This window comes from Taudactylus pleione, unplaced genomic scaffold, assembly GCF_031769625.1.
Source record: "Taudactylus pleione unplaced genomic scaffold, aTauple2 ptg000202l, whole genome shotgun sequence".
NCBI classification, from domain to species: domain Eukaryota; kingdom Metazoa; phylum Chordata; class Amphibia; order Anura; family Myobatrachidae; genus Taudactylus; species Taudactylus pleione.
This window is the reverse complement of record NW_028284604.1, coordinates 5,095,819-5,123,722: the sequence shown is the minus strand read 5'-3', so window position 1 is coordinate 5,123,722 and position 27,904 is coordinate 5,095,819.

The following is a 27,904-nucleotide window of genomic DNA, read 5'->3' as shown; positions in this document are numbered from 1 at the left end:
GAGACAAGATCAGTTTAAAATTGAATCGCAGCGACACCATCTTGCGACTGGCCGCAAGACGCCATTTTGCGAGATGGCCGTTAAGTGCCATTTTAGATAAACCCACACGTTAGTACATGTGGCAATAATACTATTAGCATCATGCGAATGCATCTGTGACCATCGCCATAAATTACGGCGATTCACCAGAAGCCTATTTCATAACTTTACATATTACAAAGGATATATTTCAGAAATGGCTTTACAGTATGTAAAATTGGATTGCATAATGGCTACGTGTCTGCCCTCACTACAGGTGGTCTGGCTAGAATACACACCTACATTAGCAAGCTCCCTGCAATGACATGACTTCAAAGACTAGAGTGTCATCTTAGGTCTGTCTCTTGTAGCTGGGCTATTTGCATTTCACACAAGAGACTGGGAGAATAAAGAGTTTTTTTCTTTTGAAGCCTGGGACAGGTGGGGGGGACTGCTGGCAGAGTGGGCATGTGCAACTATCTGGCTCAGCATGTCACACTGCTAAGATGTTCACTTAGTGAGAGTTAAGTGCACCCTTCCTCATACACACATTAATACGTCTTTATATCAAACCCCGAATACTCACACATTACATATTCACACATAAGGTTTAATAAGCTTTAAAGTATATGATTTAAGTTGGTTCAGTTAGTTTAAATGCTGAGAAATAAAGATATTTGATAACTAAGGTTTTATACATGTTAAGACAGCCGTGTTTGGTTTTGTATTGATGTGTACTCTTTCCACAGTATTCCGGTGTAATCGGTGGGGAGATCGCATCATGCATTCTCGAGTTATGGATCGCAGAGACTTCAAACAACAAAATGTATATCTTATGAACAACTGTTAGGATGACTGTTAGGGGGCGGGTGGGCAGAGACCCCTAGTTGTTGGAGGCTGGGTTGAGTCTATTTGAAGCAGCCTGTTAAATGCTCTGTAACAGATGGTTCCCCCATGGGAACCAATGGCATATGCAAGAAACTTCTCTATTGTCCTGTCTATTCTGGGGGGGTATAAACATGTGTGCTCAAACACTGGGTCTTTAGTCTTCTTGCTGAATGCTGATAGACGGAGGTTTTCTTTCTGAATGCCGGGATCTGGTCCAGAGCGCATGCGTATGTATACTGTACTTGGGGTCTGTATAATTCCTTTGCACTAAATTGTACACAGATCATAGCGTGTAATTGACTTTACTTTTACTTGAATAATACTTTGTGCTTTGGAACCACATGTTCTGAGTCTGGAGTCTCTATTTATTGTATGACTGCATACGCAAATTATCCTTAGAGGTTTATAGGAAGGATTTTAGAAGGTATGGGCAGGGGTATATAGAGGTTCATTTTAATATCGTCTGATGGGGGCTCGTCGAGTGAAGTCACTTACCTACTCACACCGCACATACGGCTATCGATATCTCAGTAAAGGGTGAAGTGGCCACATACAGGGTTTTCCTGTAACCACTTTGTGCTGAAAAATCGCTATCCATTTTCGTGTGAGCAAAGGAAGCTGACTAGAATCCAGGGACAAGCAAGGAAAAGTTTGTTTTCCTTTGTTGATAGAACCTAGCGTTTAAAGGGGTGCCGCAGTATTGAATACGCGGCTGAGTTGCAGTATTGCGCACAGTAAAAGACACACTTTTGTGTACACAGTTAAAAAGTCATTATACGGTTGTGTGGTAGTCGCATTATTGTGTATGCAGCTGATCGCACAATAGCGTATACGCACTTCTGGTTCTGCTGCCACGTGTTTAAACAAAGCCGTTGAGGTTTACCTTTTTCAATTGTTGAAAATATCTGGGTTAACGTTTATTTTTCTGCGCAGGATAAAGTGTGTAACAGTGAATATTTGTTGGACAAAGTTAAGGGTAATGTATGATCCGTAAGGGCTAGGTGCAAGGGTTAGTCTAGCTGCTCGGTAAGTAGCTTTACCGTTCTATACACAGTAGCAGGTGTACATGTTGTCTTTGTTGTAGAGAGGTGCGTGGGAGCAGCCGACATATAAACTCCCATAGGTGTGGAAGTTGCCTTACTACATCTTATCCGGGTGTGGAAGTTGCCTTTTTCAAATCTTGTCCAGGTGTGTGGGCGCCGCCGACTTAAATCGTCCACAGGTAAGTGAAAGTATCTTGATTGTCTTTCACCAGTTTAAATCTTTATTGAAAAGCGTAGGATTTTGTCTCAGAATGGGAGCCATGCAAACAGTAGAGATGTTAGACAATGATGTGCTGCTAATGAAAGCTCCGAATGGATCAGCCCATCGTATTATGCATACTAAGTACGGTACTTATGCAATAAGGTATTGTGATGTATGGTTTAAAATGACGATGAAGAGTGTTAAACCGTTTCCCAGAATTGGTAGTTTTGATAAGGATGTATTAAATAATGTCCGGGATCACATCAGTTTGATGCGCTCCCGAGAGAAAAAGGTTAAATATTTTGAATGTTTAAAACTGTGGCAGCATGAAGGGGATGCGTGGCTTAAGAATGTGCAAACGGCGCAAACTAGCGTTGTGAGCACATTGCCAGAAAATACATCCACGATGCTGAATTGCAATACGGGCGAGCCACAAAATGGCGCACCCGTATGGCAAGGTAGCGTCATGGAGAGTATTGCCAGCAGTTCACGCTCACCTCCCCCACCTTATGTGGATGGAGGTGCAAGTACAGTTACCAAAAATACCCATAAGAATGTAACAAGCAATTTGTACCCTCTCTTAAGCAACCATAAAGAAAATGTTTATGATGTGATTGATGAGCCTATTGTAATGTCTGCCATTTCCCATGCTGTGCAAATGATAGCTGCTGCATCACCACAATCACGGGTGGTGCCGCCATCTCCATCGGTAACAGCAAGGGAAGTGTTAACACACTCTGCACCCATAGAGGAAGTTGTTAATACCATACGTAGCAGCAGCAGATTAAACCCCCAGCTAGGTAACCAGGTCAGAGGTAGCAGCGCTACCGGTCTGCATCCCATTCGGACGATAATTGTTCCGAATGGAAATGCAGATGCGAACGGTGTAGTGCCCATGAGGGAAGTTGTCCCTGGACAAGAGCAGAACTAAATTCCATCATAAATTAATTCCCCGATCCCAAAAAGGAACTAGCCAAATGTCAAAGATTTTTGAGAAATTTGGGTAGTTCACATGAACCCACTAATAAAGATTGGCGTGTGGTGTTAAGGGCCTGTCTACTACGCAATACCGACATGACAAAATTTATCACGGATTGTGTATTGGATGGTGACGTTCCCTTATCAGACCAAGTAAACCAAGGTAACATTTCCCGCATTGTAACTCAATTGGGTATATATTTTCCAGTAGTAGTTAACTGGAACAAAATTTTCACCATTAAGCAGAAGGAGAGTGAATCTGAAGAAGATTATTGCGACCAGGCTCTGCAGGCTATCACCCAGTACACTGGGATAGAGGATATTAAAGATAGCACTCACCACAGGGGAATGATAGTCACGATACTCGTGGACGGTCTGAAGGAGAGTTTAAAGACTCGGGTTCAGACCTCACAACCTGGCTGGAGGGGAGTCACAATAGATACACTCATAGAATCTGCCATAGAGCATGATAAAAATATCACAAAGAAGAGAGAGACCCAGAGTGAAAACTAATGGCTGTCAGTATCCAAGCTCTGAAGGGAATGACAATAACATCACAGCCAACAGACACACCTGCACCCACACACACACCTGCACCTGAACAGTTACACGTCCTCACCAATCCCACACCACAGCAAACACATCCTTACCCCACATATCATACACAACCACAGGCCTCATACTACCCACAAACCTCATACCTCCCACCATACCCTTATCCTTCACATCCTTACCCATACCCACCATCTTTTCCTCTTGCTCACTCCCACAACAATCCTTTCATCCAACCCGTTCAAAAATATGTTTTAACTGTCACCAAGTGGGACACGTAAGTAAGAACTGCAAAGTGAAGAACACCACACAGGAACACGAGTTTCCCATGGGTTCATAGGTAACCCCAGTATCTTCTCCTAAGCCTTATATGACTGTTTACAATATTTTCAACCTGCCAATGGATCTGTTCTAGTGTAGAATGTGGATGATTTATTGTTGTATTTAGGTCATGTTTAAATGATATTAAACTGTTGTGCTTTGTCTCCCACTCACAGGACACAAGGTTGATAAGGATAAACGGCAGCCATGCCAGTCTGAGGTCGACTACTCAGAATATTATCCAACCCAGTGGCACAGGCATTATTTAGAGCAGTAGCTATTAATAACAAGATTTAATTGCAGGAACCTGTATGCAGATAGTATATCCCTAGAATTATTAAAAATGATAGGGGGACTTATTTTACAGGTGACGTTTCCAAGAACATGTGTAAGGTGATGGGTAACAACACTAAGATTATCCCAGACTGACTTTTCCTTTACTTGCCCCCCTTTGAGATACTGTTCAAACAGGCAGCCTCATGTGAAAATATGATAATGAGGTTACTGTACAGGGTCTTACGAAGATGAATGCGAATAACAGAAATTGAAAGTGTTATTAACTAACATATTTAATGCAAACTGTCATGATGTCAAATCTGGAGAATTTGTTATGATCCAAATTTTTTTAGCTCTGGTTGTTTGACTGATCGGTGGAAAGGTCCGTATCTGATACAACATCCACAAAGGGTGGCCGAGGAAGATACGTGGGTCCATTCCACTCACTATAGGGAGGTTAACCAACCGGTGGAGATACAAGGTGGAGACAAGGCCGATAACGTGGACCTGTCGATTGCGAGCTTGTGCCGGAAGGATTAAAAAGGTGACGGTGAGATATCTGAGCTAAAGAAATGTGTAGATCAGTGCTTCCAGCAATGGAGTGGTCTGCTGTGGTCATCCTAGTTCTGTTTTTCCAGAGTTTCTGTCGTGATGATCTGTTTGGAGATACCCAGTGTCTGTGATGGAGGACCGATAAAGGAAATGTGAGCTGATGGCAGAGCTGATGGAGTGGACTCAGGAGGAGGAGTGCTATACCAAACCAGGGGAGTGTCTGACCAGTCTTAGTATTGTAATTGTTATGTTATTTGGGAAGAATACTTCCAGAAGTTATGACCCTCACACATGTTGAAATGCTTGGTATATGTAAAAACATACCATCACCATATCTTCACATGCAATATGAACACAGAGACAAAAGAAACATGATACCTGGTGATGTGCATAAAGCCACTCAGTTAATTAGTGAGACAACTGGCTTTCAAGTTTTAGTCGCACTGGATCCCACCAGAATTGCTCGGGGTACATTAAATTTTAGATATATTCAGGAACTTGCTAAATTGATAGATAATATCACCGAGATGTACGATGACACATTCAGGTATACAGGGAGAGAATTGCTAGCGTACAAGAAAGAACTGGTGCAACACAGGCTAGTGTTAACTTATTTAACTGCTGTTACTGGAGGGTATTGTGTAACGTTAGCCACCCAATTTGGAGTAAAATGTTGCACCTATGTCACCAATGATACCAGCGACCCTAAGGAGGTGAGAGACCGGAAGATGGATGAAATTCTGCAGCTAAAGTGGGAATTTCGCAAGAACCATAACGCTTCTGTGGCTGAAGTAGGGGAGAAGATAGAAGGATGGGTTTCATGGCTGAACCCAGTGAAATGGTTCTCAGGTCTAGCGGAATGGGTCCAGGAAGTGATCACCAGCATAGGCAAATTCTTGATCCTTATACTGATTGTCATCATAATAATTGGCATATGCGTCCGGTGTGTTCCTATTGTGTTGAAGTGTGGAAAATGTAAAAAATAGAGTAAAATTAAAGAATGAAATTATGATAGTGGCCAGTATGAATACCGAGGTAAATACAGAACTGCATTACAACCCTGAGCTAGGAAATACCATCATTTAATGTATTATTGAAATGTTATTTTTAAAACACCTCAGATAATGTAAAGTCTCAATTCCCCTTCAAGACTGCTTTTATAAGACTGGTGCATCCCCACACCTTTCAGATGATCTTCCAAGATCCGCGGTGTGCGTATAATAGTAGTTTTATGTCCCCAACCAGAGACACATTTTTGATGGATTAAGAGCCACCTTGTGCCATCCCATAATAACATTAAATAATATTTAAATGTAAGCCTAAATTAAATTTTAAGATCAGATTGTGATAGCATGTTGTTCGCTATCAAAGGGTGGACTGTCGAAACTAGATTATTGGCTGAGACAAGATCAGTTTAAAATTGAATCGCAGCGACACCATCTTGCGACTGGCCGCAAGATGCCATTTTGCGAGATGGCTGCCTAAGCGCCATTTTAGATAAACCCACAGTTTAGTACATGTGGCGATAATACAATTAGCATCATGCGAATGCATCTGTGACCATCGCCATAAGTTACGGCGATTCACCAGAAGCCTATTTCATGACTTTACGTATTATAAAGGATATATTTCAGAAATTGCTTTACAGTATGTAAAGAAAATTGGATTGCATAATGGCTACGTGACAACTAGCTTGTGTAGATAAGCTTCCTGGACAGTGTCTGCCCTCACTACAGGTGGTCTGGCTAGAATACACACCTACATTAGCAAGCTTCCTGCAATGACATGACTTCAAAGACTAGAGTGTCAACTTAGGTCTGTCTCTTGTAGCTGGGCTATTTGCATTTCACACAAGAGACTGGGAGAATAAAGTTTTTTTTCTTTTGAAGCCTGGGACAGGTGGGGGGGACTGCTGGCAGAGTGGGCATGTGGAACTATCTGACTCAGCATGTCACACTGCTAAGATGTTCACTTAGTGACTGTTAAGTGCACCCTTCCTCATACACACATTAATACGTCTTTATATCAAACCCCGAATACTCACACATTACATATTCACACATAAGGTTTAATAAGCTTTAAAGTATATGATTTAAGTTGGTTCAGTTAGTTTAAATGCTGAGAAATAAAGATATTTGATAACTAAGGTTTTATACATGTTAAGACAGCCGTGTTTGGTTTTGTATTGATGCATACTCTTTCCACAGTATTCCGGTGTAATCGGTGGGGAGATCGCATCATGCATTCTCGAGTTATGGATCTTCAAACAACAAAATGTATATTTTATGAACAACTCTTAGGATGACTGTTAGGGGGCGGGTGGGCAGAGACCCCTAGTTGTTGGAGGCTGGGTTGAGTCTATTTGAAGCAGCCTGTTAAATGCTCTGTAACAGATGGTTCCCCCATGGGAACCAATGGCATAAGCAAGAAACTTCTCTAGTGTCCTGTCTATTCTGGGGGGGGGGGGGGGGGTATAAACATGTGTGCTCAAACACTGGATCTTTAGTCTTCTTGCTGAATGCTGATAGATGGAGGTTTTCTTTCTGAATGCCGGGATCTGGTCCAGAGTGCATGCGTATGTATACTGTACTTGGGGTCTGTATAATTCCTTTGCACTAAATTGTACACAGATCATAGCGTGTAACTGACTTTACTTTTACTTGAATAATGCTTTGTGCTTTGGAACCACATGTTCTGAGTCTGGAGTCTAGAGGTTTATAGGAAGGATTTTAGAAGGTACAGGCAGGGGTATATAGAGGTTCATTTTAATATCGTCATCAATCACTAATAGACAGTGCATGAGATAATGCTGTCTCCAGGTGCACCGTCCACCCAAGGTCCTGAAAATGGTATCAGCCCAGGTGGGCATCTGGCACCCATCCCAGCCCACCCCTGCTCTGGAGCAAGCCTGCAAGATAGGAAAATGTCAGGAGCTGTCAGGCTGCTCCACATGCGCAGGACTCTGAAGGCAGCCTCCTGCTTTCAGGCTGCTGTTCCCCAACCTTAGCAGGGTGTGAGCGGCTGGGTGCGATGTGCACAATGCTGGGAGCTGCTGATCCCTCATTCCGACTTTACAGGTACACCCATTTGATTATTACTTGGAGAAGTGAACAGAATGTCTGGCAGCAGGTAAGTATGTGTGAGTGTGGTAGGTGTATGTAATAAAATTGTACTTATTACTGTGTGTGTGTCTTGTGTTTTTTTCTCTATTTTTTTACAGCAGAGGTATGGGTGCTAGCCGCCTGCTGGCACTTGTAGTTCGACAAGTGCCAAACGGCAGACACGCTGGCACCTGTAGTTCCATAGTAAAAAAACTATACTTTCTATCTATTTTTACTCCTATTACCCCTGTACCCACAGCCCAGGAATGTGGGCTTCAGCCTAAGGCTGGGATGCTTGGGAGAGGGGGGACCCCCTTATTGGGGGGCTCTCTACTTCCCCTGAGATCCCCAGCTTAGGCTGACCAGCTTGGGGTGATAATGCTCTGGCTGGGGAAACCCGGTGAAAGGGTCCTCTGGCTGTGGCATTACACCCCAGCTGGATTTGAGTCCAGTGCTGGTTTTAATAATAGGGGGACCCCTATGCAATTTTTTCTCCTTTCTTTTAAAACCAGGACAGGCTCAGCAGTCCAGTGTTGGTTATGCTTTTTGGCAGGGACCCTACATAATTTTTATTTAATATTAACCCTATAGATAGTGTGTACATGCATAAACATACACAAATCACACTGATCTGTGTATGTTTCTGCCAAACTCGCAGCTCAAGATGTGGTCTATTTGAAACTTCAATTTAGCTGCGAGTTTGCTACAATTGCATTTATTTCATGAAAAGAGAGAAATCTCACCCAAGGTTGTCTTTAGTAAATTTGCGTGTTGAAAAAAATGCCTAAACTCACCCGAGATTGCAATCTCGGACCAACACAAATCTTATTAAATTGACCCCTTAAAGTGGAATCTAAATGTTTACCTTAGTGAGCAAAACTCCACATCTTGCAGGAGTTCAAAGTCAGGCAAACGAAATCCTGGCACACACCCCATGGTGTCACGCACATGGAATACACGCCACCGGAATGTGGTGTAACCAGTACTTTATGAGATTCTGTGGGATGACCATATTGATCCACGTTTTGGTTTTATAGATTATTGATGGAAAAGGCAATAAGATACCCATGTCTAGTAATATAAGGAGGAGCCAGGAGCTTGATCCTAGCCCTAAATAAGAAATGGATGAGCCTTGTAAACACCAGGAAATGTAAGAGGATAGCAAATGCCATCTGCCAGGAGGCAGAGGGCTCAGGAGTGCTGGAACACCTTATGTAAGACTCAAATTGCTTATTAAATAAACTTTTCTCATTGATTGTTAGTGAAAGCATAGACATATTTTGTAGTTGCCTCTTTATTCAAGCTACATATTGTAGTTCAATCTGTGTCTATAATCAAGAATCAAGTAGAAGTTACTGTTCCCATAAAGAAAATACACGTCTGAGCATGAACACTATTCCATATGTCTCCTCTATCCTTTGTATATAACAACACTGGCATGAGGATTTTGGGGGTGCATAATTCAAAATAGGGTATGCATAGATATGACTGTCTTTTGGACAAAACATGTAGGGTGGCCTCTCATGTGTTTGAACCAAGCATTTCCAGTTTGGAACCACAGTGAAAATGATACTTTCCTAGGAACAGTGGTGCTGTAAGCTGTGTCCAGAACCCTGTGAGATAAGCCTGTTGTACCCCATTTCCATGTGAGCACATTTTAATTGTGTTAAAAATAAATAATGATTTTATGCTACGTAAATCTTCTATCAATTTACCTACAGCAATACCAGATCTTCTGTCAAATGTGTCTAAAGAGATTGTTTGTTAGTTTTGAGATAAGCCATTTTATATTTATTACAAAGTACGGGTCCATTTGGCTCTGATTTATTATTTCATTTATTATGGTTAATTTTATATACTATGTGCGCTCACTTTTGTCCGTTTATCTTTTAGAAATTTGTTTGGTTCATGCTGACTCTGAACAAGGTTGTAGCTGCATGAACTCATTGGAGATTGTTATAAAGTATTAAGAAATTTATTCTTGCACTGACAAGCTTGACAAGGTTTTGTAATGTGTGTATATATATATATATATATATATATATATATACTGCAGAGACAATACTGTGTTGTCACAAGCAGCCGGTCCCCAGCAGCAGATACAAAACATAGTCTCCCTGGTCCCCTTCTAAGCTTGTTTTGCTATGCTATGTTTTGTATCTGCTGCACAGTTGTAAGGACGTCTGTTGCTGTTTACTCTTGTGTTAACGCTGCTGTTCCAGTTGTATTTTGGATTGCTTGACCTTGATAACGGCCTATATACAGACCGAAACGTTGGTGATTCCTTTGCAACCTACCTTACACAGCTGTGACAATAAACCTATTGTTGGATCAGAATATTTGGTGAGTGCCCTTGTATACCAGCCTTGTGTGTGGTTTTGACTTTATATTCATGTGGATAGAGATGTCCAGGAGGAGCACCCCAGTTTTTACTACTCAGTAATTGAAACAGGACGTGAGGGCAGGAATTCCTCTCTATGTTATAATAATATATAGATATATATAGAAAAAGTCACTTTTACAAAACAATGATAAATAGAACACTAAGGGATAAGTATAATAGGATGCGGCATTTAGAAAGTGCTGAGATTTTGGCAAGTTAGCAGATAAATTCAAAGAGGAAATGTTAGTAATAATCCATTTGTTTTTTCATTACTAAACATTATCACTATTAATTTATCTGCTATTTTGAGAAAATCTTGGGACTTCCAGAATCCCAGACCTTATTAAATTTGGTCCTAAATATTTTTTTTTTTTTAAATAACATTAAACATGTCATTCAATTAGTAAATATTTTTTTTTATCTTTGTTTCAACTTTTTTATTTAATTAATGCTTTTATCAGATTTGCATTTAAATGTTTAGGCTAAGTTTGAAATTTAGATTGTAATTTTCAGGTTTAAATGGGGTAAAAATCGATTTTTATTTAAAAATTGACTTTTAAAATAGTCAATAGCTGACTACTTTATTGAAGTGTACAGTCAGCTATTACTTTTATCATATTTATATACTGTAGTGCAAATTATGCAGCACTGTACAGAGAATATTTTAATGTTTGTCATTCACATCTGTCCATGCCCAATTCGAACCTACAATCTAAATTTCCTAAAACACAGTCATGCACAAATACACACTAGGCTACTTTTTTGCAGCAGTCAATTAACTTACCAGTATCATTTTGCTAATTGAGAGGAATTCAGAGTGTTGGGGAAAAGCAATGCTAAATAACACTGGGACAACATACACACTCAACACAGTTAGTGCCCTGGTCATGAATTGTGTTTGTGACTCGTTTGTGACTCCAGTGGAAACAACAGTGCTAGCCACTGGGCCATAGTCCTGCCCCACCATATTATTGACTTATTCCAGTCTCCCTGTTTTAATGCTACAATTTACTCACTTAAACTATATTATGTAGTAAGTACTATATATTTTGATGATTCAACAGTAAAAAAAAAATCAAAATCATTGAAGTTACGCCTATACATAACACAGAATGTAGAAAAAATAGCTTTATTCTTATTCTTCTCTTAGCATGCAAAGCTTGTTTTTATGTTATGAAGCGTTATATTAAACTGTTTGGATAGTTGATTCTCAGACTATTCCCATATGTTCTAACCATTTATAGCTGCTGGATCATTATGCATATGACTGCATTCTGTCATGATGATAAAAAGTTATGAATTCAACTTGAGGTTAACTGAGTTTAATGCTCCATTAGACTACATTACTTTTATGCTACATTTATGTTTGTTCTGTGATGGAGCATGAGGACTGTAGCTTGTATTATTTTTTCTATTGTCTCACGTAGTTCCACATTCAGCACGATATTGTTGTTTAAATCTTCTTGGGTTTTCACATTGTCTACCCGATAAGAGCTTGTAATTACATATTACGTACCCGTCATATCACATCTACCATGTGACACACGTCCCCATTATGGCATTGTACATTATTTGTTTTATCTCTATCTGCAAAATGTATGGGTCTGACATCACTGAACATGGGTGCGGCAGGACTTCTATTGGGATTGGGACAGATATACGAGGGTACAAAAAGAAAACACAATAGGGCGCACCAAATGATGTAGGTGTGCAAACAAGAAGCAGCTCACCTGAAGGATAGGCTAATCCATAAAATGAGCAATGCAAAAAAGGGGAAGACAGGGAGCGCTACTGTGTGTTACACTGGTGAACCTAATAAATATTAGAGTTGAATGATGTCCGAATAGGTTAAAATAAACACATAATTTAGTAATAAAAAAATGAGTCTGAAAAATGATATACATGATAATGTACAATGACACTAATATATGAACAATTGTATCAACAAAATCAATGATGATAAAAATGAATGGATGATGAAACAAAAATGTTAGTATATACTGTTTGAGTAATGGTTACCATCCTGGTGTGAGCACCTGCTCTAAAATCACAGTTCGTCCCGGCCGGGAGAAGATGATGGTGGTGGAGTTGTAGTCAAAAAGATATATCTCTCTGGCAGCTTATATCAATGACAGTTCTCTCAGGATGTATGGGATATTCAGAACATATGCTGTCGGCTACTGTGAGAATGTCTTTCTCAGATGGAGCTAGCCATGGTGATGGTGAACAACCAGTTTCCCACAAGTGTCAGGTGTAATATTGTAAGCCACAACTGGGTGATAACACGGAACAGGCTGCCACGGACAATCCAGCAACGCGCCCTGGTGGACCGCGTCTCCCCCAGTGCGTGCACCATCCGTGCAGATGCTCGGCAATGTGTAGCAGTCTCCAAGGTGCAAGTCCTGCAATCAAGCAACTGCTAGTGGCGGCAGGAGTGTATGGACAGTCCAGCCGTGTCCAGCGGTGTCCTGGCACACGTTCTACAGTTCGGCACTGCCTTGTGGTGGCAGGGGTGATCGCGGTGTGTGAGATTTAGATTGAAATGGATCTGGCAATGAAAGAGGTCTTGTAGTGAGAGTCCTAGTGCGTTTCTCGGCCATTTCATCAGAGGCAATGTGTCTCACTTTGCCACATCTGTCAGACATAGTGTTGGTAATTACTGAGTTCAATAATTAGTTCAATTGTCAACATATACTTTCCTTTATAAACACCCTCATTGCTGCATGTTAGTGTAATAGGAGAATGTTGTCTTAACCTTTAAATGGTTAAAGAATAAGTGGATCTATAAAGTATACATTATACATATGACATTCCCAGACATAATTTAGCTAAATCATGGCAAACTAATATATTGATACTACAATTAAATCAATATCCAAAACACATAAAATGAGCATTGAAGAATTACATATAAATACATACATAAAAACACATAAATTAGTTCTACACCTATATATATATATATATATATATATATATATATATATATATAAAAAAAATTAAATAAATTGATATAAATAAATTACATTAAAATAATACATAAATGGTAATGTAGACAATACGACTATAATTGAAAATGAATAAATTCAATATATTAGATGAATGAATATAACTTGAAACCTGCATCTAATATAGAAAATAATAATATATAAATATAAATAAAAAGATGAATGTATCACAATAATAATTAATGAGATAGAATATATAATAAAAATTGTAATAATAATGGTCATGCATAAGACCCTTTCAAAAAAAATTAAAAAACGATGTGACAATTACCTCAAATGAATAAATAATATGTATAAAAAATAAATAAAAGGAGCTCTAGTGAATGACTATTCAAGTTATACAATATACTGATGTTGGTGATATGTACTAAGGTGTAAATGAAATGATAATTAAAAAATAATTGAATATATGGACATCTAACCGATGTAATGGATCTATAATCACCAAAACATAATGGACCTAAACAAATTCAAAAAAGAACTGAGTGGAATATATTCTATAGATACATATGACAAAAAAGTGCGAAGGGTACTGGAGTGTAAGTAACAACCATAAACTGTCATATGGTGTGACGAGTGAGTGGACAGTGGAAGTGAAAAAGTGGGGTGCAACAGTGACCCATCTAGACAGTGAGATATATTTAAACTCAAAGATACCAGATGGGCCAGTGGTGCACCACACTAAATGGTGGTCTGAATATATGCTATCTCTGGAGATCTGGTGCTAACAAAGTGCCCCAAAATCTCACCCATCTGTGCTGCAAAGTGCCCCAAAACTTCACAAATCTAATGTAGCAAAGTGCCCCATATATATATAAAACCAGAACACAAAGACGGCACTCCAAGGGGCATATTCAATTGGGTGCGAGGTTTAGAGAGGTAAAAAAACCTTGCGCCCAATTTTGGATTACTACAAGTATTCGCGCTCCCGATACCCACGGTATCCAATTAAAAAAAAGTGGTCGCAGGGTTTTCAGCTTTGAAAACTTCTTGCCGCGTAAAAACAAATTTTAAAAAAATTCTGCACTTACCTGCCCGGGGGTCTCCGCGGCTCCTGATGGCCTCCCCTCTATCTTTTCACACACACAACACACACGCACACTCATACACACTTCCAAACACTAACAAACACTCACACACACTGACGTACTCACCCTGCTGCAGAAGACCCGGCTTCCGACGCTGGATGCAGAAGACAGCGCTGCAGAAGGTAAATAATTAAGGACTAATTAAGCAAATTGGAAACTTCCAATTGCTTAATTAGTCCTCAGGGTGGGTGCCACCGGGGGCCCAGAACAAGTCCCACTGATTTTTCCTAGAATTTTTTTCCTAGAGTTAACGATTTTAGAAAAAAATCACACTTGCTCAGGAGGTGCGAGAATAGAAACCTCCCGAGGCTCAAAATAGAAAAAAATTGCACCTAATTGAATAGCAAAAATCCAGCACCTGCAGGAAAAACCTCGCAGGTGTGGGATTTTTGCTTTTCTCGCCCCCAATTGAATATGCCCCCAAGTCTGATATCAAAAGTGAATGAATCAGGTGCTGTTTAATCGACGTTCAGGGTCCAGTACCCCTTCCTCAGGACACACAACAGTGAAATAACAAAGTGCACACTTAAATACTAACTTGATACTCTTAGTATTTAAGTGTGCACTTTGTTATTTCACTGTTGTGTGTCCTGAGGAAGGGGTACTGGACCCCGAAACGTCGATTAAACAGCACCTGATTCCAGGGCTGTAATTAGGGTGGTGCGACCTCTGCCATGGCGCAGGGCTGGGGGCGCTGTTTAGGCCTGTCAATTTTCTGTCTATTATCATTCTCACTTGTAGCGTCTTCTTCTTTTATCCCCAGCATCTCCTGGCCTGCACCCAAGCAAGTATTTAAGAGGTGCCAGCTGCCTGCAGAGTGCCGGATATTGTTATTTTCTACATATATATATATATATATATATATATACACATACAGTTCAGTTGGTGCAGGCACTCCCATAACGTATTCCCTGGCCGTGGTGCTCACTTGAAGGGATAAGTAGTAAGGCAAAGAAGTATCACTCTTCAGACTTAGAAGAAAAACATCACAGTCTCGTCACATGAGTCAACGTTTTGAATTTAATCAAAACTTGTCATCAGGACATACAAAGTTACACAGTAGATTCTTACCTTTATATCCCTTATTTCCCTCACCGCGTGTGCCGTCATACAGCTCCGCTACCGGCTCACTCGCAATACACGGCAACCGCCGATGACGTCAGCAGGAGTCAGAGCGTCACCTAGGCAACCACACGCTCAGTACATGTAACACCAAATACAAAAAGAGTGAAAGACAGACTAGATACATACTGTAGATATTAAAAACATGTGGTGGTCCATATTTCAATGTTAGCTGTTTCCTAGTACACCATCATATGTCAAATCAGATAGCATACCAAAAAACAAGGCAAGGAATGTACATTGGTTAATTAAATAGGTCCCTACTATTATGTAACATGCATTCTACAATAAATACAGTCATCTGCATAGTATGATGTACAGACACATGTATGGTAGTGTCAACCAGAATTTGTCACTTTTACCCTAGGTGTTGTTGCATTAGAAAAGATAAAGAGTATAGGACACAACAAATATTAGACAATTATTAGGTCCCAGTAAGGTAATAGTTATACAGGGGACCCAAGCCACAAGGTGACAAAGAGGTTCCAAAGAGCATCCATTATTGTATATCTTGGCCTATAGAGTGTAAATTTAATCAAAGGAAATATCAAAAACATATGAAACGATACTGTATATCAGAGTAAAGAGCAAAAGAGTATTCTAACCCACATATTATTTATGGAATCAGTATGTAATGCCGACAGTCGGGATGCCTCCTGTCAAAATACCGACAGCGGCATCCCAGTGGTCTGAATCCCGACAGGGGTTGGGTAAATAAACTAACCCTCCCCACTACTCCCCATAACCATCCATTCTTGTAGCCTAACCCTAACCCTCTCCACCCCACACGCTAACCCTCCCCGTTAGTGCCTAAACCTAAGTTTCTGCCCTTTGTGCCTAAACCTAACCCCCCCTCCAGTGTTGCCTAACCCTAATCCTCCCCTAGGGGTGCCTAACCCTAACCTCTTCACACCCCCAAAACCTGTCTTAAGTCTTGTGTCGGGCTTCCCCCGGATTTAGACCGGCGGCATCCTGGCCACTGATCTGCTAACTACATCCCTTATATACTAGCTGTTGCCCACAGCTTCGCCCATGATGAAATCACTTCTGCCAAAAAAAAATTTATTCGAGGTGTTCTAGTTTGCATAGGGACTCTGTCGCGGGAGTGGCACATGTGACCAACAGCGCTATACAGACTGGTGGCAGCAGCGCCTTCAATCATCACTAACACCATAGTCACTGTGTGCCCTGTGCACAGACTGCTATGTAGCTTATCCTATTCAAGTGAACACGGGCCCAAAGCACCTCTGCCCCCATCCCTTACTGGCCACGCACATGGTGCCACACCAGGGGCATTTCTAGAGGAGGGGGCCCATGTGCAGTCTCCATCACGGGCGCCCTCCTCTCCATCCAAATCCCGGCTACGCACTGAGCAGTGTGCGGCCAGCACCACACTTATTATCTATTAACAGTTTCTTATATAGCACAGCAAATTCCATTGCGCTTTACAATTTGATCAACATTAACATTATACTGGGTTGTAAAAGACATACATACATACATACATACATACATAAGGGTAAGAGGGCCCTGCTCGTAAGCTTGCAATCTATAGGGAAATAGTTGTTGATACACAAGGAGAGGTGCTACATATTGCAAATTGGTCCAGCCTGATTGCAGATGTTCTTGGTGGGCTGTATAATCCAAATCACACTGGAAAGTTGGCCTAGGGTTAGGAGGATGTTAAATTGAAGAAAGAGAAGATGTGATAGGTGTTTACTATAAGAAGAGAGATTAGATAAATGTTATGTGGGTGGTTCTAGAATCTGATAAGCTTGTCTGAAGAGGTGAGTTTTCAGAGAACGCTTGAATGTTTGGAAACTAGTGGAAAGTCTTATTGTGCGTGGGAGGGCATTCCACAGGGTGGGTGCAGCCTGAAAAAATCCTGTAACCGTGCATGGGAACAAGTAATGCGTGGGGATGAGAGACGCAGATCTTGTGCAGAGCGGAGAAGTTGGGTTGGAAGATATTTTGAGATAAGTGAAGAGATGTATGTTGGTGTGGTTTGGTTAATAGCTTTATGTGTGAGTGTAAGTATTTTAAATTGAATACGGTAGAAGACCGGCAGCCAATGGGGGGACTGACAGAGTGGATCAGCAGACACTGAAGTTTGGTGAGAAAGATCAACCTTGCAGCTGCATTCAAAATGGATCATAGCGAGGAGAGCCTGTTTTTGAGAAGACCAATAAGGAGACTATTGCAATAGTCAATGCGTGCAATTATGAGTGCGTGTACTTTATTAGAGTTTTTGCAGTGCGTAAGATATGGTCGAATTTTGGCTATGTTTTTTAGATTTATGTAACAGGATTTAGAGACAGATTGAATGTGGGGAACAAAAGACAGTTCAGAGTCAAGGATGACACCTAGGCAGTGAGCTTGTGGAGTGGGGTTGATTGTCGAGTTGTCAACAGTAATAGAGATATCAGGTTGGTAACTGCTATTGGCCAGTGGAAATATAATTAATTCTGTTTTGGATATGTTTGAGGTGGCGAGATGACATCCAAGATGAAATGGCAGAGAGACATTCAGTGAGACGGACCAGCACATGGTGACAAATCTGGGGAGGATAGGTAAATTTGAGTATCGTCCGCATACAGATGATGCTGAAAACCAAAAGAGCTGATTAGTTTGCCAAGAGAGGTGGTATATATTGAGAAAAGCAGAGGACCTGATACTGAACCTTGTGGTACTCCAACTGATAGAGGTAGCAAAGTGGAGATAGAATCAGAAAAGCGAACAGTGAAAGAGCGATTAGATAGGTAGGATGATAACCAAGAAAGGGCTGTGTCTTGAAGACCTATGGATTGTAGTGTTTGTATGAGAAGAGAGTGGTCAACAGTGTCAAAGACAGCTGAGAGATCTAGAAAAATTAGAAGTGAATAATGGCCTTTAGCCTTGGCAGTGACCAGATCATTTACTACCTTAGTCAGTGGTGTCTCAGTGGAGTGTTGGGAACGAAAGCCTGACTGAAGTGGATCCAATAAGTTGTGGGTGTTAAGAAAGTGTGTGAGGCGAGTGTAGGCAAGTCTCTCCAGTAGCTTGGAGGGGCAAGGTAGCTGGGAGATAGGACAGTAATTTGAGAGAGTTAGGGTCAGAATTTTGTTTTTTCAAAATGGGAGTGATCACTGCATGCTTGAACAGTGATAGAAAGCTACCAGTAGAGAAAGAGAGATTACAGATTTTAGTTAAGTGTGGAATGAGCACAGGAGACAGCTTTATTGATTTGTGAGGGTATAGGATCAAGAGGAGAGGTAGTACAGTAGGAGGATGAGAAGAGTGTAGCTACTTCATCTTCATTAGTGGGGTCAAATGATGAGAACGTTCCACTGGGTTCAGGTAGGGAATTGAACAAGACCCTGGCTGAGGAAGTGCATACCATTTCATTTTGGATATTATCAATCTTGTTTTTGAAATAGGAAGCAAGATCTTGTGCACTGATAGTAGCAGGTGGGTTGGGTGAAGGAGGGGTAAGAAGTGATTTAAATGTATTAAAAAGTCACTTGGGGTTAGAGGCTTGGGCAGAGATAACAGATTGGAAATATGTCTGTTCGGCATTATCCAGTGCATTACGCTAAGAGTGGTAGATCGTCTTATATGTGAGGAAGTCATTTGGAGTATGAGACTTTCGCCACTAACGTTCTACTTTACGTGAGAGTTTTTGTAGGTGTCTTGTGAATTTGGAATGCCATGGTTGACGTCTAAGTCTACGTGGAATGTGATGGGTAGCTGGAGCTACTTCATCAAGGGCTAGTTCTAGGGTCTGGTTCAGGTGTGATACAGCAGTCTCAGGAGAACTGAAATTAGAAATAGGTAAGAGTGATTGCTGCAGAGAGGTGGATAGTTGTTCAAAATTAATAGCATTAATAATCTCTGCAGGTTTGAGGAGGTTTGGTTGATTTGCTTGGCATTAAGGTTGATGTAATGGAGGAGAGTGTGCAGGTGATAAGGTTACGATCTGAGAGAGGGAAAGGAGAATTAGTGAAATCAGAGGCTGAGCATAGTCTGGTAAATACAAGATCAAGGCAGTGGCCATCTTGATGAGTAGAGGAGTCAGTCCATTGGGAGAGGCCAAGAGAGGCTGTTAAGGAGAGAAGTTTGGAAGCATGAGGGGATTGTAGACTGTCAATGGGGATATTGAAATCCCCCATAATAATGGTGGAGATGTCAGAGGATAGGAAGTGAGGGAGCCAGGCATAAAAATGTTCCAGAAATTGATTGGGTGGTCCAGGTGGACGATAAATAGCTGCAATGCACAGAGAGAAAGGAGTGAAAGTCCTAATAGAATGTACTTCAAATGATGTAAATGTAAAGGATGGTACCTGTGGAATAACTGTGTATGTAAAAGATTGGGACAGTAGTATTCCTACTCCACCTCCTTTACTATTACCAGTCCTGGAGGTGTGTGTGAAGTGTAGGCCACCATGTGAGAGCACTGCAGGGGAGGCAGTGTCTGTTTGTGTGAGCCATGTTTCTGTTAATGCCAGAAGATTGAGGTTATTTGAAATAAAGAGGTCATGGGTGGATGTTAGTTTGTTGCAGACAGAGCGTACATTCCATAAGGCACATTTCAGTGTTTTGGAGGGTGATGGGAGGCATGTGATGTGTCTGAGGTTTGCTGGATCTATATTCCATTGTGAGTAGGGCATGTGTGTAGGGCCTGGATTTGGTGATATGTCACCAGCTAATAGAAGTAGAAGGAGAGAGATATAAATATAGTTCTGGGTTTTGTATGAAAGTTTTTTATGGTGACAGGTTGTGGATGTTATGGTCAATGTAGAAAGATAAGTAAATAGCTCATGTGTGTTCACAAGAGGGGAGCAGATTATTCAGGCTGCAATGTGTATAGAGGGGTGAGCTGCAGGGTGAGTAAAGGATGTAATAGCCTTAGAGAACATGCCATGGAGTGAAATAAGAATGAATAATATTTGGTACATGATTATTTAGAATAAAAAGAGAAAATGCTTAGAAAACAAACACTTATAGTTTGCATTTAGAAATTACCTGCTTTTTGATGTTGTTCAATGTTTGTTCAACTGTTTTTTAACTGTTCATCTTTGATACTTTATGCATAGGATACTTCATGCATGGGATGAACAGCTCAATCGAGCCCAGCTCTCTTGGATCTGACTAGTAAGATATACTGTGGCTGATTAACACAGGCTACATCTGAGACATGTCCAGCTGACCAAAGGTGTTAAATTGCCTTGTGTTTGACTATGTAAACAACAGCCCAGTATGCCATCATAAACTATGCTTCACTAACAACATCACAAAAATAAGGAATGACTATTGCAACAATTTATGAGATCACATACATTTAAATAAGTTGAATGAATAAAGTTCAGAGTATGATTACAGGAGGGTGGAGATCACATATTACTCTTTAATTATACTTTTTCATTCCACTCTTGTAACTTTTGAATAACTGATCACTACTTCTCTCATACTATTATGAAATGTGGTCAAACCTCAGAGAGCTGCCATTTTTAGAGGTGACTGCATTCCCTATATGTATCAAGCTCCAGAAAGCAAAACTTTCTGGAGCTTGTACCGGATAGGCAACACCATCTATAGATGCTGTTCCCTAATATAAGCCTCTGTGCTTCTTTAAGCAGCATTCCCCAACAGGGATCCAATAGGATCCCTCCCAGGGTTCCACACGGCCGTACATGTACAGTAGGACTCCTGGGTTCCCCACGGCCATGGATGCACAGTAGGACTCCCGGGTTCCCCACAACCACGCATGTACAGTAGGATTCCCGGGTTCCCCACGGTCATGCATGCACAGTAGGACTCCCAGGTCTTAAACCAGGAAGTCCTCACACCTCAAAGAATAGCTCTTATTGGAAGAGCTGTCTTTTGCTGTTTTAATCACAATTGTAAATGCATACAGCATTAAACATTGCTATGCATGCATTAAGTGGTGGGATGTATAGTATGTTGGAGAACCCAGGTTCCCATACTCAACTTATACAGACTTACATCCATGCTCTCTTTTTACTATTAACAGCTTTTTCACAATTAGCTTTTTGCATCCTAACTACTTATGGCTAATGAGAAAAGGATTTAAACCTCAGATTTCTATTAAAAGACATTACTAAAGCAGCATTAGTGTTAGCTATTCAAGAGAAATGTGCACATCTAAATAAGATACAGATTCATTTGAGAACTTCATTAACAGTTGTGCTTGATTGTAATTGGTAACTTGTTGATCATTCCTGCTCCTGTCTTTCTATCTGTGAGGAGGATAAAAGCTGGGACACTGCCCATGTACAGTATACTCATTCAGCACCTTTCTAATGGAGGATTACCTCCTATTATTATATGGGGTAGTATCTTCTGCTGCTTTGTACTATAATGAATGTACCACAATTAGGAAATCTTTTCTGTAACATCCACACGGAAATATAGACTCAATTTGTTTTATTGTCTCAAATGCATTTGGTAATCCGGGTAGAGAATTTAATGTAAGTACAGATTGCCTGCAAAATGAAATAAGGGAAGGCATTCGGTTTTCATTTTATTTTGCTTCATATAAAGGGCTTACTCCTTTCTACCTCTAATTCATTTCCCCAAATGGTTTCTTTCATGCATGTGTTTTCCTGAACTTGCCAGTTCCTCTGCCTGAAGGAAAATTATAGTTCAGATAATTAAAATGATGATATTTCAATGGCTTTCAGGGCAGCAGCAGTTTCCAACTTGCCAGCATAAAAGGGAAACTGGAAGTTGGCTTCCCCTTATTTATCCCATACACGTGGCATCATATTTTAAAATAGGAAAATAGATAGGTGGTGCTAAAAATATGGAATAACACACTCAAAATATTAGCAGGTTAATACTCTATTTATTAACAGCATATGATTTATAATTATGGTAACAAACAGATAGCACACAGTTGTAGAAATCCAAAAATGACACCTGAATAAACTTTTATTTAAAGTCATATCATTGCATTAAACAGGAAAGTGGTGTAGTAACATCAATAATATCAGCAGGTACTATATATCTCCAAATAGACTGGGATTTCCATAAATACAACAGATCGCTGTTGGTAGCTGCCATAGTCACATTCTAACCCCTTAACTGGCTAATAGTTTTTCCAAAACACACTCAGAAATGGTCAAGTTTTTTAATGATTAAATTAGGTCAAGAAAATCTATTTAAAACTCATCCAACACAATTTTTTAAATTGTTTTTGAAACACATAACATTAATATTGATCTTTTAAATATCGACCAATGATTTATCGAAATATCACAAAATTTCCCTTACATTTCCCCTGCAGCCGCTGGGTTGGGGGATGCTACTGGGCTGCCCGATCGACTGCACTGTAAGTACGGTTATCTTCCAGCAGCCACCCACTGGGTGTTTCTGACTAGTCACATCAGATGCAACCATGCCAGGGAAAGCCCAGCCTGGCATGGTCGCATCTGATGAACTGGATGGAATATTTTCACTTAAAGAGCTATATTACCCATAAGATAGGGATACATATACATGTGTTTTTCATTTTTTATCTGGATTTTTTATTCATGAGACGATTAGATTATAGCATGTATTTATTCCCACATCTCTAAACCAATGCCCTGTGTAGAACATCGTGATTTTCTGTTATAGCGTCCTGTAACTATGGTGATGGCACATTGACGGTATGACGTGATGACGTCATCAGCGATGTGCCATCGGTCGGGTGCGTGGTCCCGCTCCGGCCTGGCTGCGTGTGTGCACTGGGTGTTTCATGCTTATATAAGGTAAGACATATACTTGTATTATTGTCCTGAAGAAAATGCTGATTATAGCATTGAAACGTTGATCACATAAACCGATTGTGTTGTGTTATTTCCAAGCTTGGAGTGCCGCACCGTATGGAATTTATGATTATACAAGGCGTGCCGCATGTATGTGCATTGTATAAGTTAGATATCCAGATTGGTTTACTGGATAGCTTCAATCAAGGCACCTGGATCATACTAATTTTTGCTTCATTCAGTGACGTATTCCTGTTATTTTTAACTTATTTATTACACTGAGCACTTTAATAAGTAATTGCTGCATTATTTGACTGCTATATTGCACTATTTTTGCACAGGTCACTGTGGATAAGACATTACAAGTGATCCATAGGATTATTATGGGACTTTTACTGCTATTTTGCACAAAAATTTTTTTTCACATATATGTGTGTTTTGTTTAGTGGATCACAATATGACTGAACCTGATAAGGACGATATGGCGTGTGGATACACACATACTATATACCCTATAGGTGATATTCACTCTTACTCTGAATATGAAGAAGAAACTATTCTGGGCAAATATGATTTGGTAGAGCAATTAGAACCCACCACTGTGGAGGACCTGTATGACGAGATCTTAAAACACAAAAAACTTGAAATCGACTATTTTTATCAAGGTCTAACCCTTAGTGAATACCATAGGGCTAAGAAAAAACCTAGCGGTTTAAGAGTATAAAATAGCCCCACCATAGGTAAACATGATCCAACCTTCTGCAAACGGTGGGTAGGTATTCTTAATAAATGCTCGTTCGACCGCATGCTGCTAATTATTGAGCAATCTACCAAAGACCTTGATGTAATAAAAGATAAAATTGCTACTTTTGATAATCTGCACAAAGCCACTTTGGAGAATGACCCTGATACTAAATGGCTTGACAAACTGAATGCACAAGTACAGTTATATAAACGCAATATTATTAAGTACAAAAAAGAAAAGCGCACCAAAGTCGATATGGACTATGAATTAAATACAGTATATCGGTGGATAAATAATATTAATGAGAGTAGAAAACCGTTTTTTAGGAAAGATCAGTATAAAAGATATGACTCAGATTTCACTTATGATCACAAATCATCAGAAAGTGACTATGAAAGACCAAACTCAAGGAGAGGAGCCAAACGCCAAGTACACCCTTTAGGTGTTATGACCAGATCGCAGGAAGGAGCAGGAGGAGGCGTTATACCAGAAAGGGAGGCCAATTCAAGGGGCAGAGGACGTGGAAAAAAACCTCCATTGCCACGCAAGAGTTAATAGTGAATCTCTCGTATGAATTAACTGACACTGAAGAGGCAGTACTGAGAAAGGGTCTATCATTTATACCTATGGTTAAAATGGATCCTCTACAGTGGCAAATAGAACAATTTACCCTCAATAGACAACTGAGACTCAAGGAGCATTTTGCCAAATCTCCAAACCAAATCAATACTGCCTCAGTACAGTTACCTCCGCAACTCCAGAGACTCCAGCCGAGATCAACATTTGATCCGTTATCATCTAATTCCTCAAAACTTTTATGGGACTTCTACACACTGAAGTGGATAACAACTTAGGCGCGTTGCCCCCTCACGTTGTAATTTATCTAAAATGAACATACGGCCTTCATTAATTTATCTAAAAAACACAATTGGTATTTCGGCCAGCTGATAAAGGCGGTGCGCTGGTCAACCAGGATTTGTGTAAATATAAGGATCAGATTAACATGCACTTCGAGGATAAACAAACCTACCAAAAACTTCTGGCAGATCCAACCAATACTGTTAAGAATTATTTATTCTAGACTGTGCAGTGGAACAAGGACTGATCGGTGAAACATTACTTGATGCAATGATTCCTCTTTACCCAGTGGTACCAGTTTTTTATAGTACCCCTAAAATACATAAATCATTAACGGATCCGCCAGGACGCCCCATCATTACAGCCAAAGGGCTCATTATTGCAGTCAGTAGCGGTATATTTAGATTCAATTATACGGAGTCATCCATACTATTTGTTTGATACAGCTACTCTGCTCAGGAACTTATCAGAACTACCCACTTTTGTTGAAGGTATATGGCTTTGCAGCATGGATGTGGGGAGCCTTTACACCGTTATTCCCCACGAAGAGGGCCTACATGCCTCAGAAACATTTTTGAGTGACCATCTTCTATATGTGGGACCTGATATCCATTTTGTCATTGAGCTACTGAAATTAGTGCTCACACGTTGTTTTTTTTTATATGATAATAGCTTCTTCCTTCAGCTAGTTGGGTGTGGGATGGGGTCCAGTGTGGCCCCATCGTATGCTAATATATATATATATATATATATATATGTTTTTAGTAGAAAAATACTTATTTTTTGACAATTGTGAGGTCACAGATAATATCATAATTTATACTCGTTATATAGATGATTTGCTTTTATTTTGGAAAGGGCCCAAACAGGATCTGATTGATCTCATAGATAAACATAATGCTAGCCCTAGTCCAGTCAAATTATCAATTAACATCAGTGATGAATGCATTAATTACTTGGATGTCAAGATTTCAATTAATAATGGGATCATTACTACTAGTATGAATCAAAAGGATACTGACAAAAATCATTTATTGAGTTTTGATAGCTGCCATCCGAGACCCTTATTCTTAGGTCTTCCATACTCCCACATGTTAAGAATTAGACGTATAACATCAGATTATCAATTAGCAGAATCCCAAATGGATGATATGATATCCAAATTCACATCTAGGGGTTATGACCGTAACCTTCTTGAAGATACAAAAAAACAAGTTCTTAGTTTAGATAGAACTACTATCTTGACATAGGGCCAGTCTAAGAAAAAAATCTCCATTCATTCCTTGGGTCAATCATTTTAATCAAAATAGTGGGCTCATTAATAAAACATCCAAAATACTTTGGCCAATTGTACAATCAGACTCTGAATTAAACTTACAAGATGACCGGATCATGTCTTGCTACAAGTGGCAATTTTTTTATTTTTTGATTTATGGGTATTTTGCATATGTGTCATTTTTTGTTGTCATATTGGGCTGTTGGATACAGTTGGGCCGGCGCTTCGGTTCTTGTTCCCTCCTGCACCCATGTGCTTATTGTTATGTGGAATTATATAAGGTATTGGGCTTTGCAGATGCTTCTAGCATCAGTTGTTATGGGAGACGACGCTGGTAGGTGGAGTCCAGTGGGTTGCGTCCGCCGGCCGTTGCCGGATGTTGTCTGGTGGACCACAAGCACAGTGGTATCCATGACAGCAGGAGGGGCGCGGCATGGCAGTCGTGCTCTGGGTCTCTGCCGCCGGAAGTTGTTTACAATCGTGAGTTTTGAACATGGTGGGGGAGGTGTGTTCCGGGTGCATGGTATGTTTATATGTCTGTATTTTTTCAGTATATGTTTGTATGGTCCTGACGAGGAGTGACAGCTCCAAAACTGTTGATCTGTCAATACAGCATTTTTCAGATACGATGGTGTCCTAGTGCCGTTCTTTTGGTGGAGTTATTCGTTGATGGCTGAACTTGCACAGGATCAAGCTGACTTTTTATTATGGAGTGCCGGCAGAATTGTGGAGATATATATATATATAGAACAGATGTGCTGCCATTGTGCAAAGAATTGAGGACCCAACTGCATATATATATATATCCACATATAGCTGAGCACTAATACCTATGTTGTTCATACCAAGAACTGAGATCACTGGTTGTCTCTAACTTTATAGGTGTATATATGCACTTTAGCAATACTGAGATTGCCTTATTGCCAGCAGTGAATAATTTGTTTACTAATATGAAATTTTATTATCATCAAATACTTCAATGACTTATATGATGTTGCAGAACCATTTCTAACCAACTGTTTTTTTATTGTCCATATGTGAATAATGTTTTGGATGATTATTATATTCTAAAACTATCAGTTCCAGTTGCAGCAGTGGAATTGTTGGCTGGAACATTGTATTTATTAATCGGTTGAAGAACTATATTGATATTCACTTCTGTTCAGCATATTCTATGCCACAATTCACTCTTATTCAGATTTTTAGTTGTATTTAATTTCATATCCAGACACTCCCCATGTTTAAGGTCAATTAATTCCTGTTAGTGAAAAATAGTTCTGCAAATTACAATATTTCTAGTTAAGATGAATGCTTTAATAAATTTAGAACATGTCCTTGGAAACTGTTTATCACTATCTGTGATTCCACATGTAAGAGGATGGTTAGTTATATTGTAACACATAAAACTGTCCATGACTTAAATGATCAAAAAGTATGCTTTATGAATTATTATATAAAATTAGAGGTTATATTTGTTAGAAACTGTGCATACATGATGGGCACTATGACCCAGAGTCTGCAGCAGGATCAAACCTCCAATCTGCGTACTACTGCACATGCGACTGCAGCCTTCGTCTCTGTACTGTGTAGAAAGACATGGTGGGAGACAAGTGTCTCCTACTTAGCTCTTATGAGAGCCACAGTTAATACCTACTTATAAAGCATCCAAGCACCGCTACCCATTTGCAGCATAGTCACCAGCTCGTGGGCTGTATTGAACCCCACTCCAGCCCATTACTAGTGTA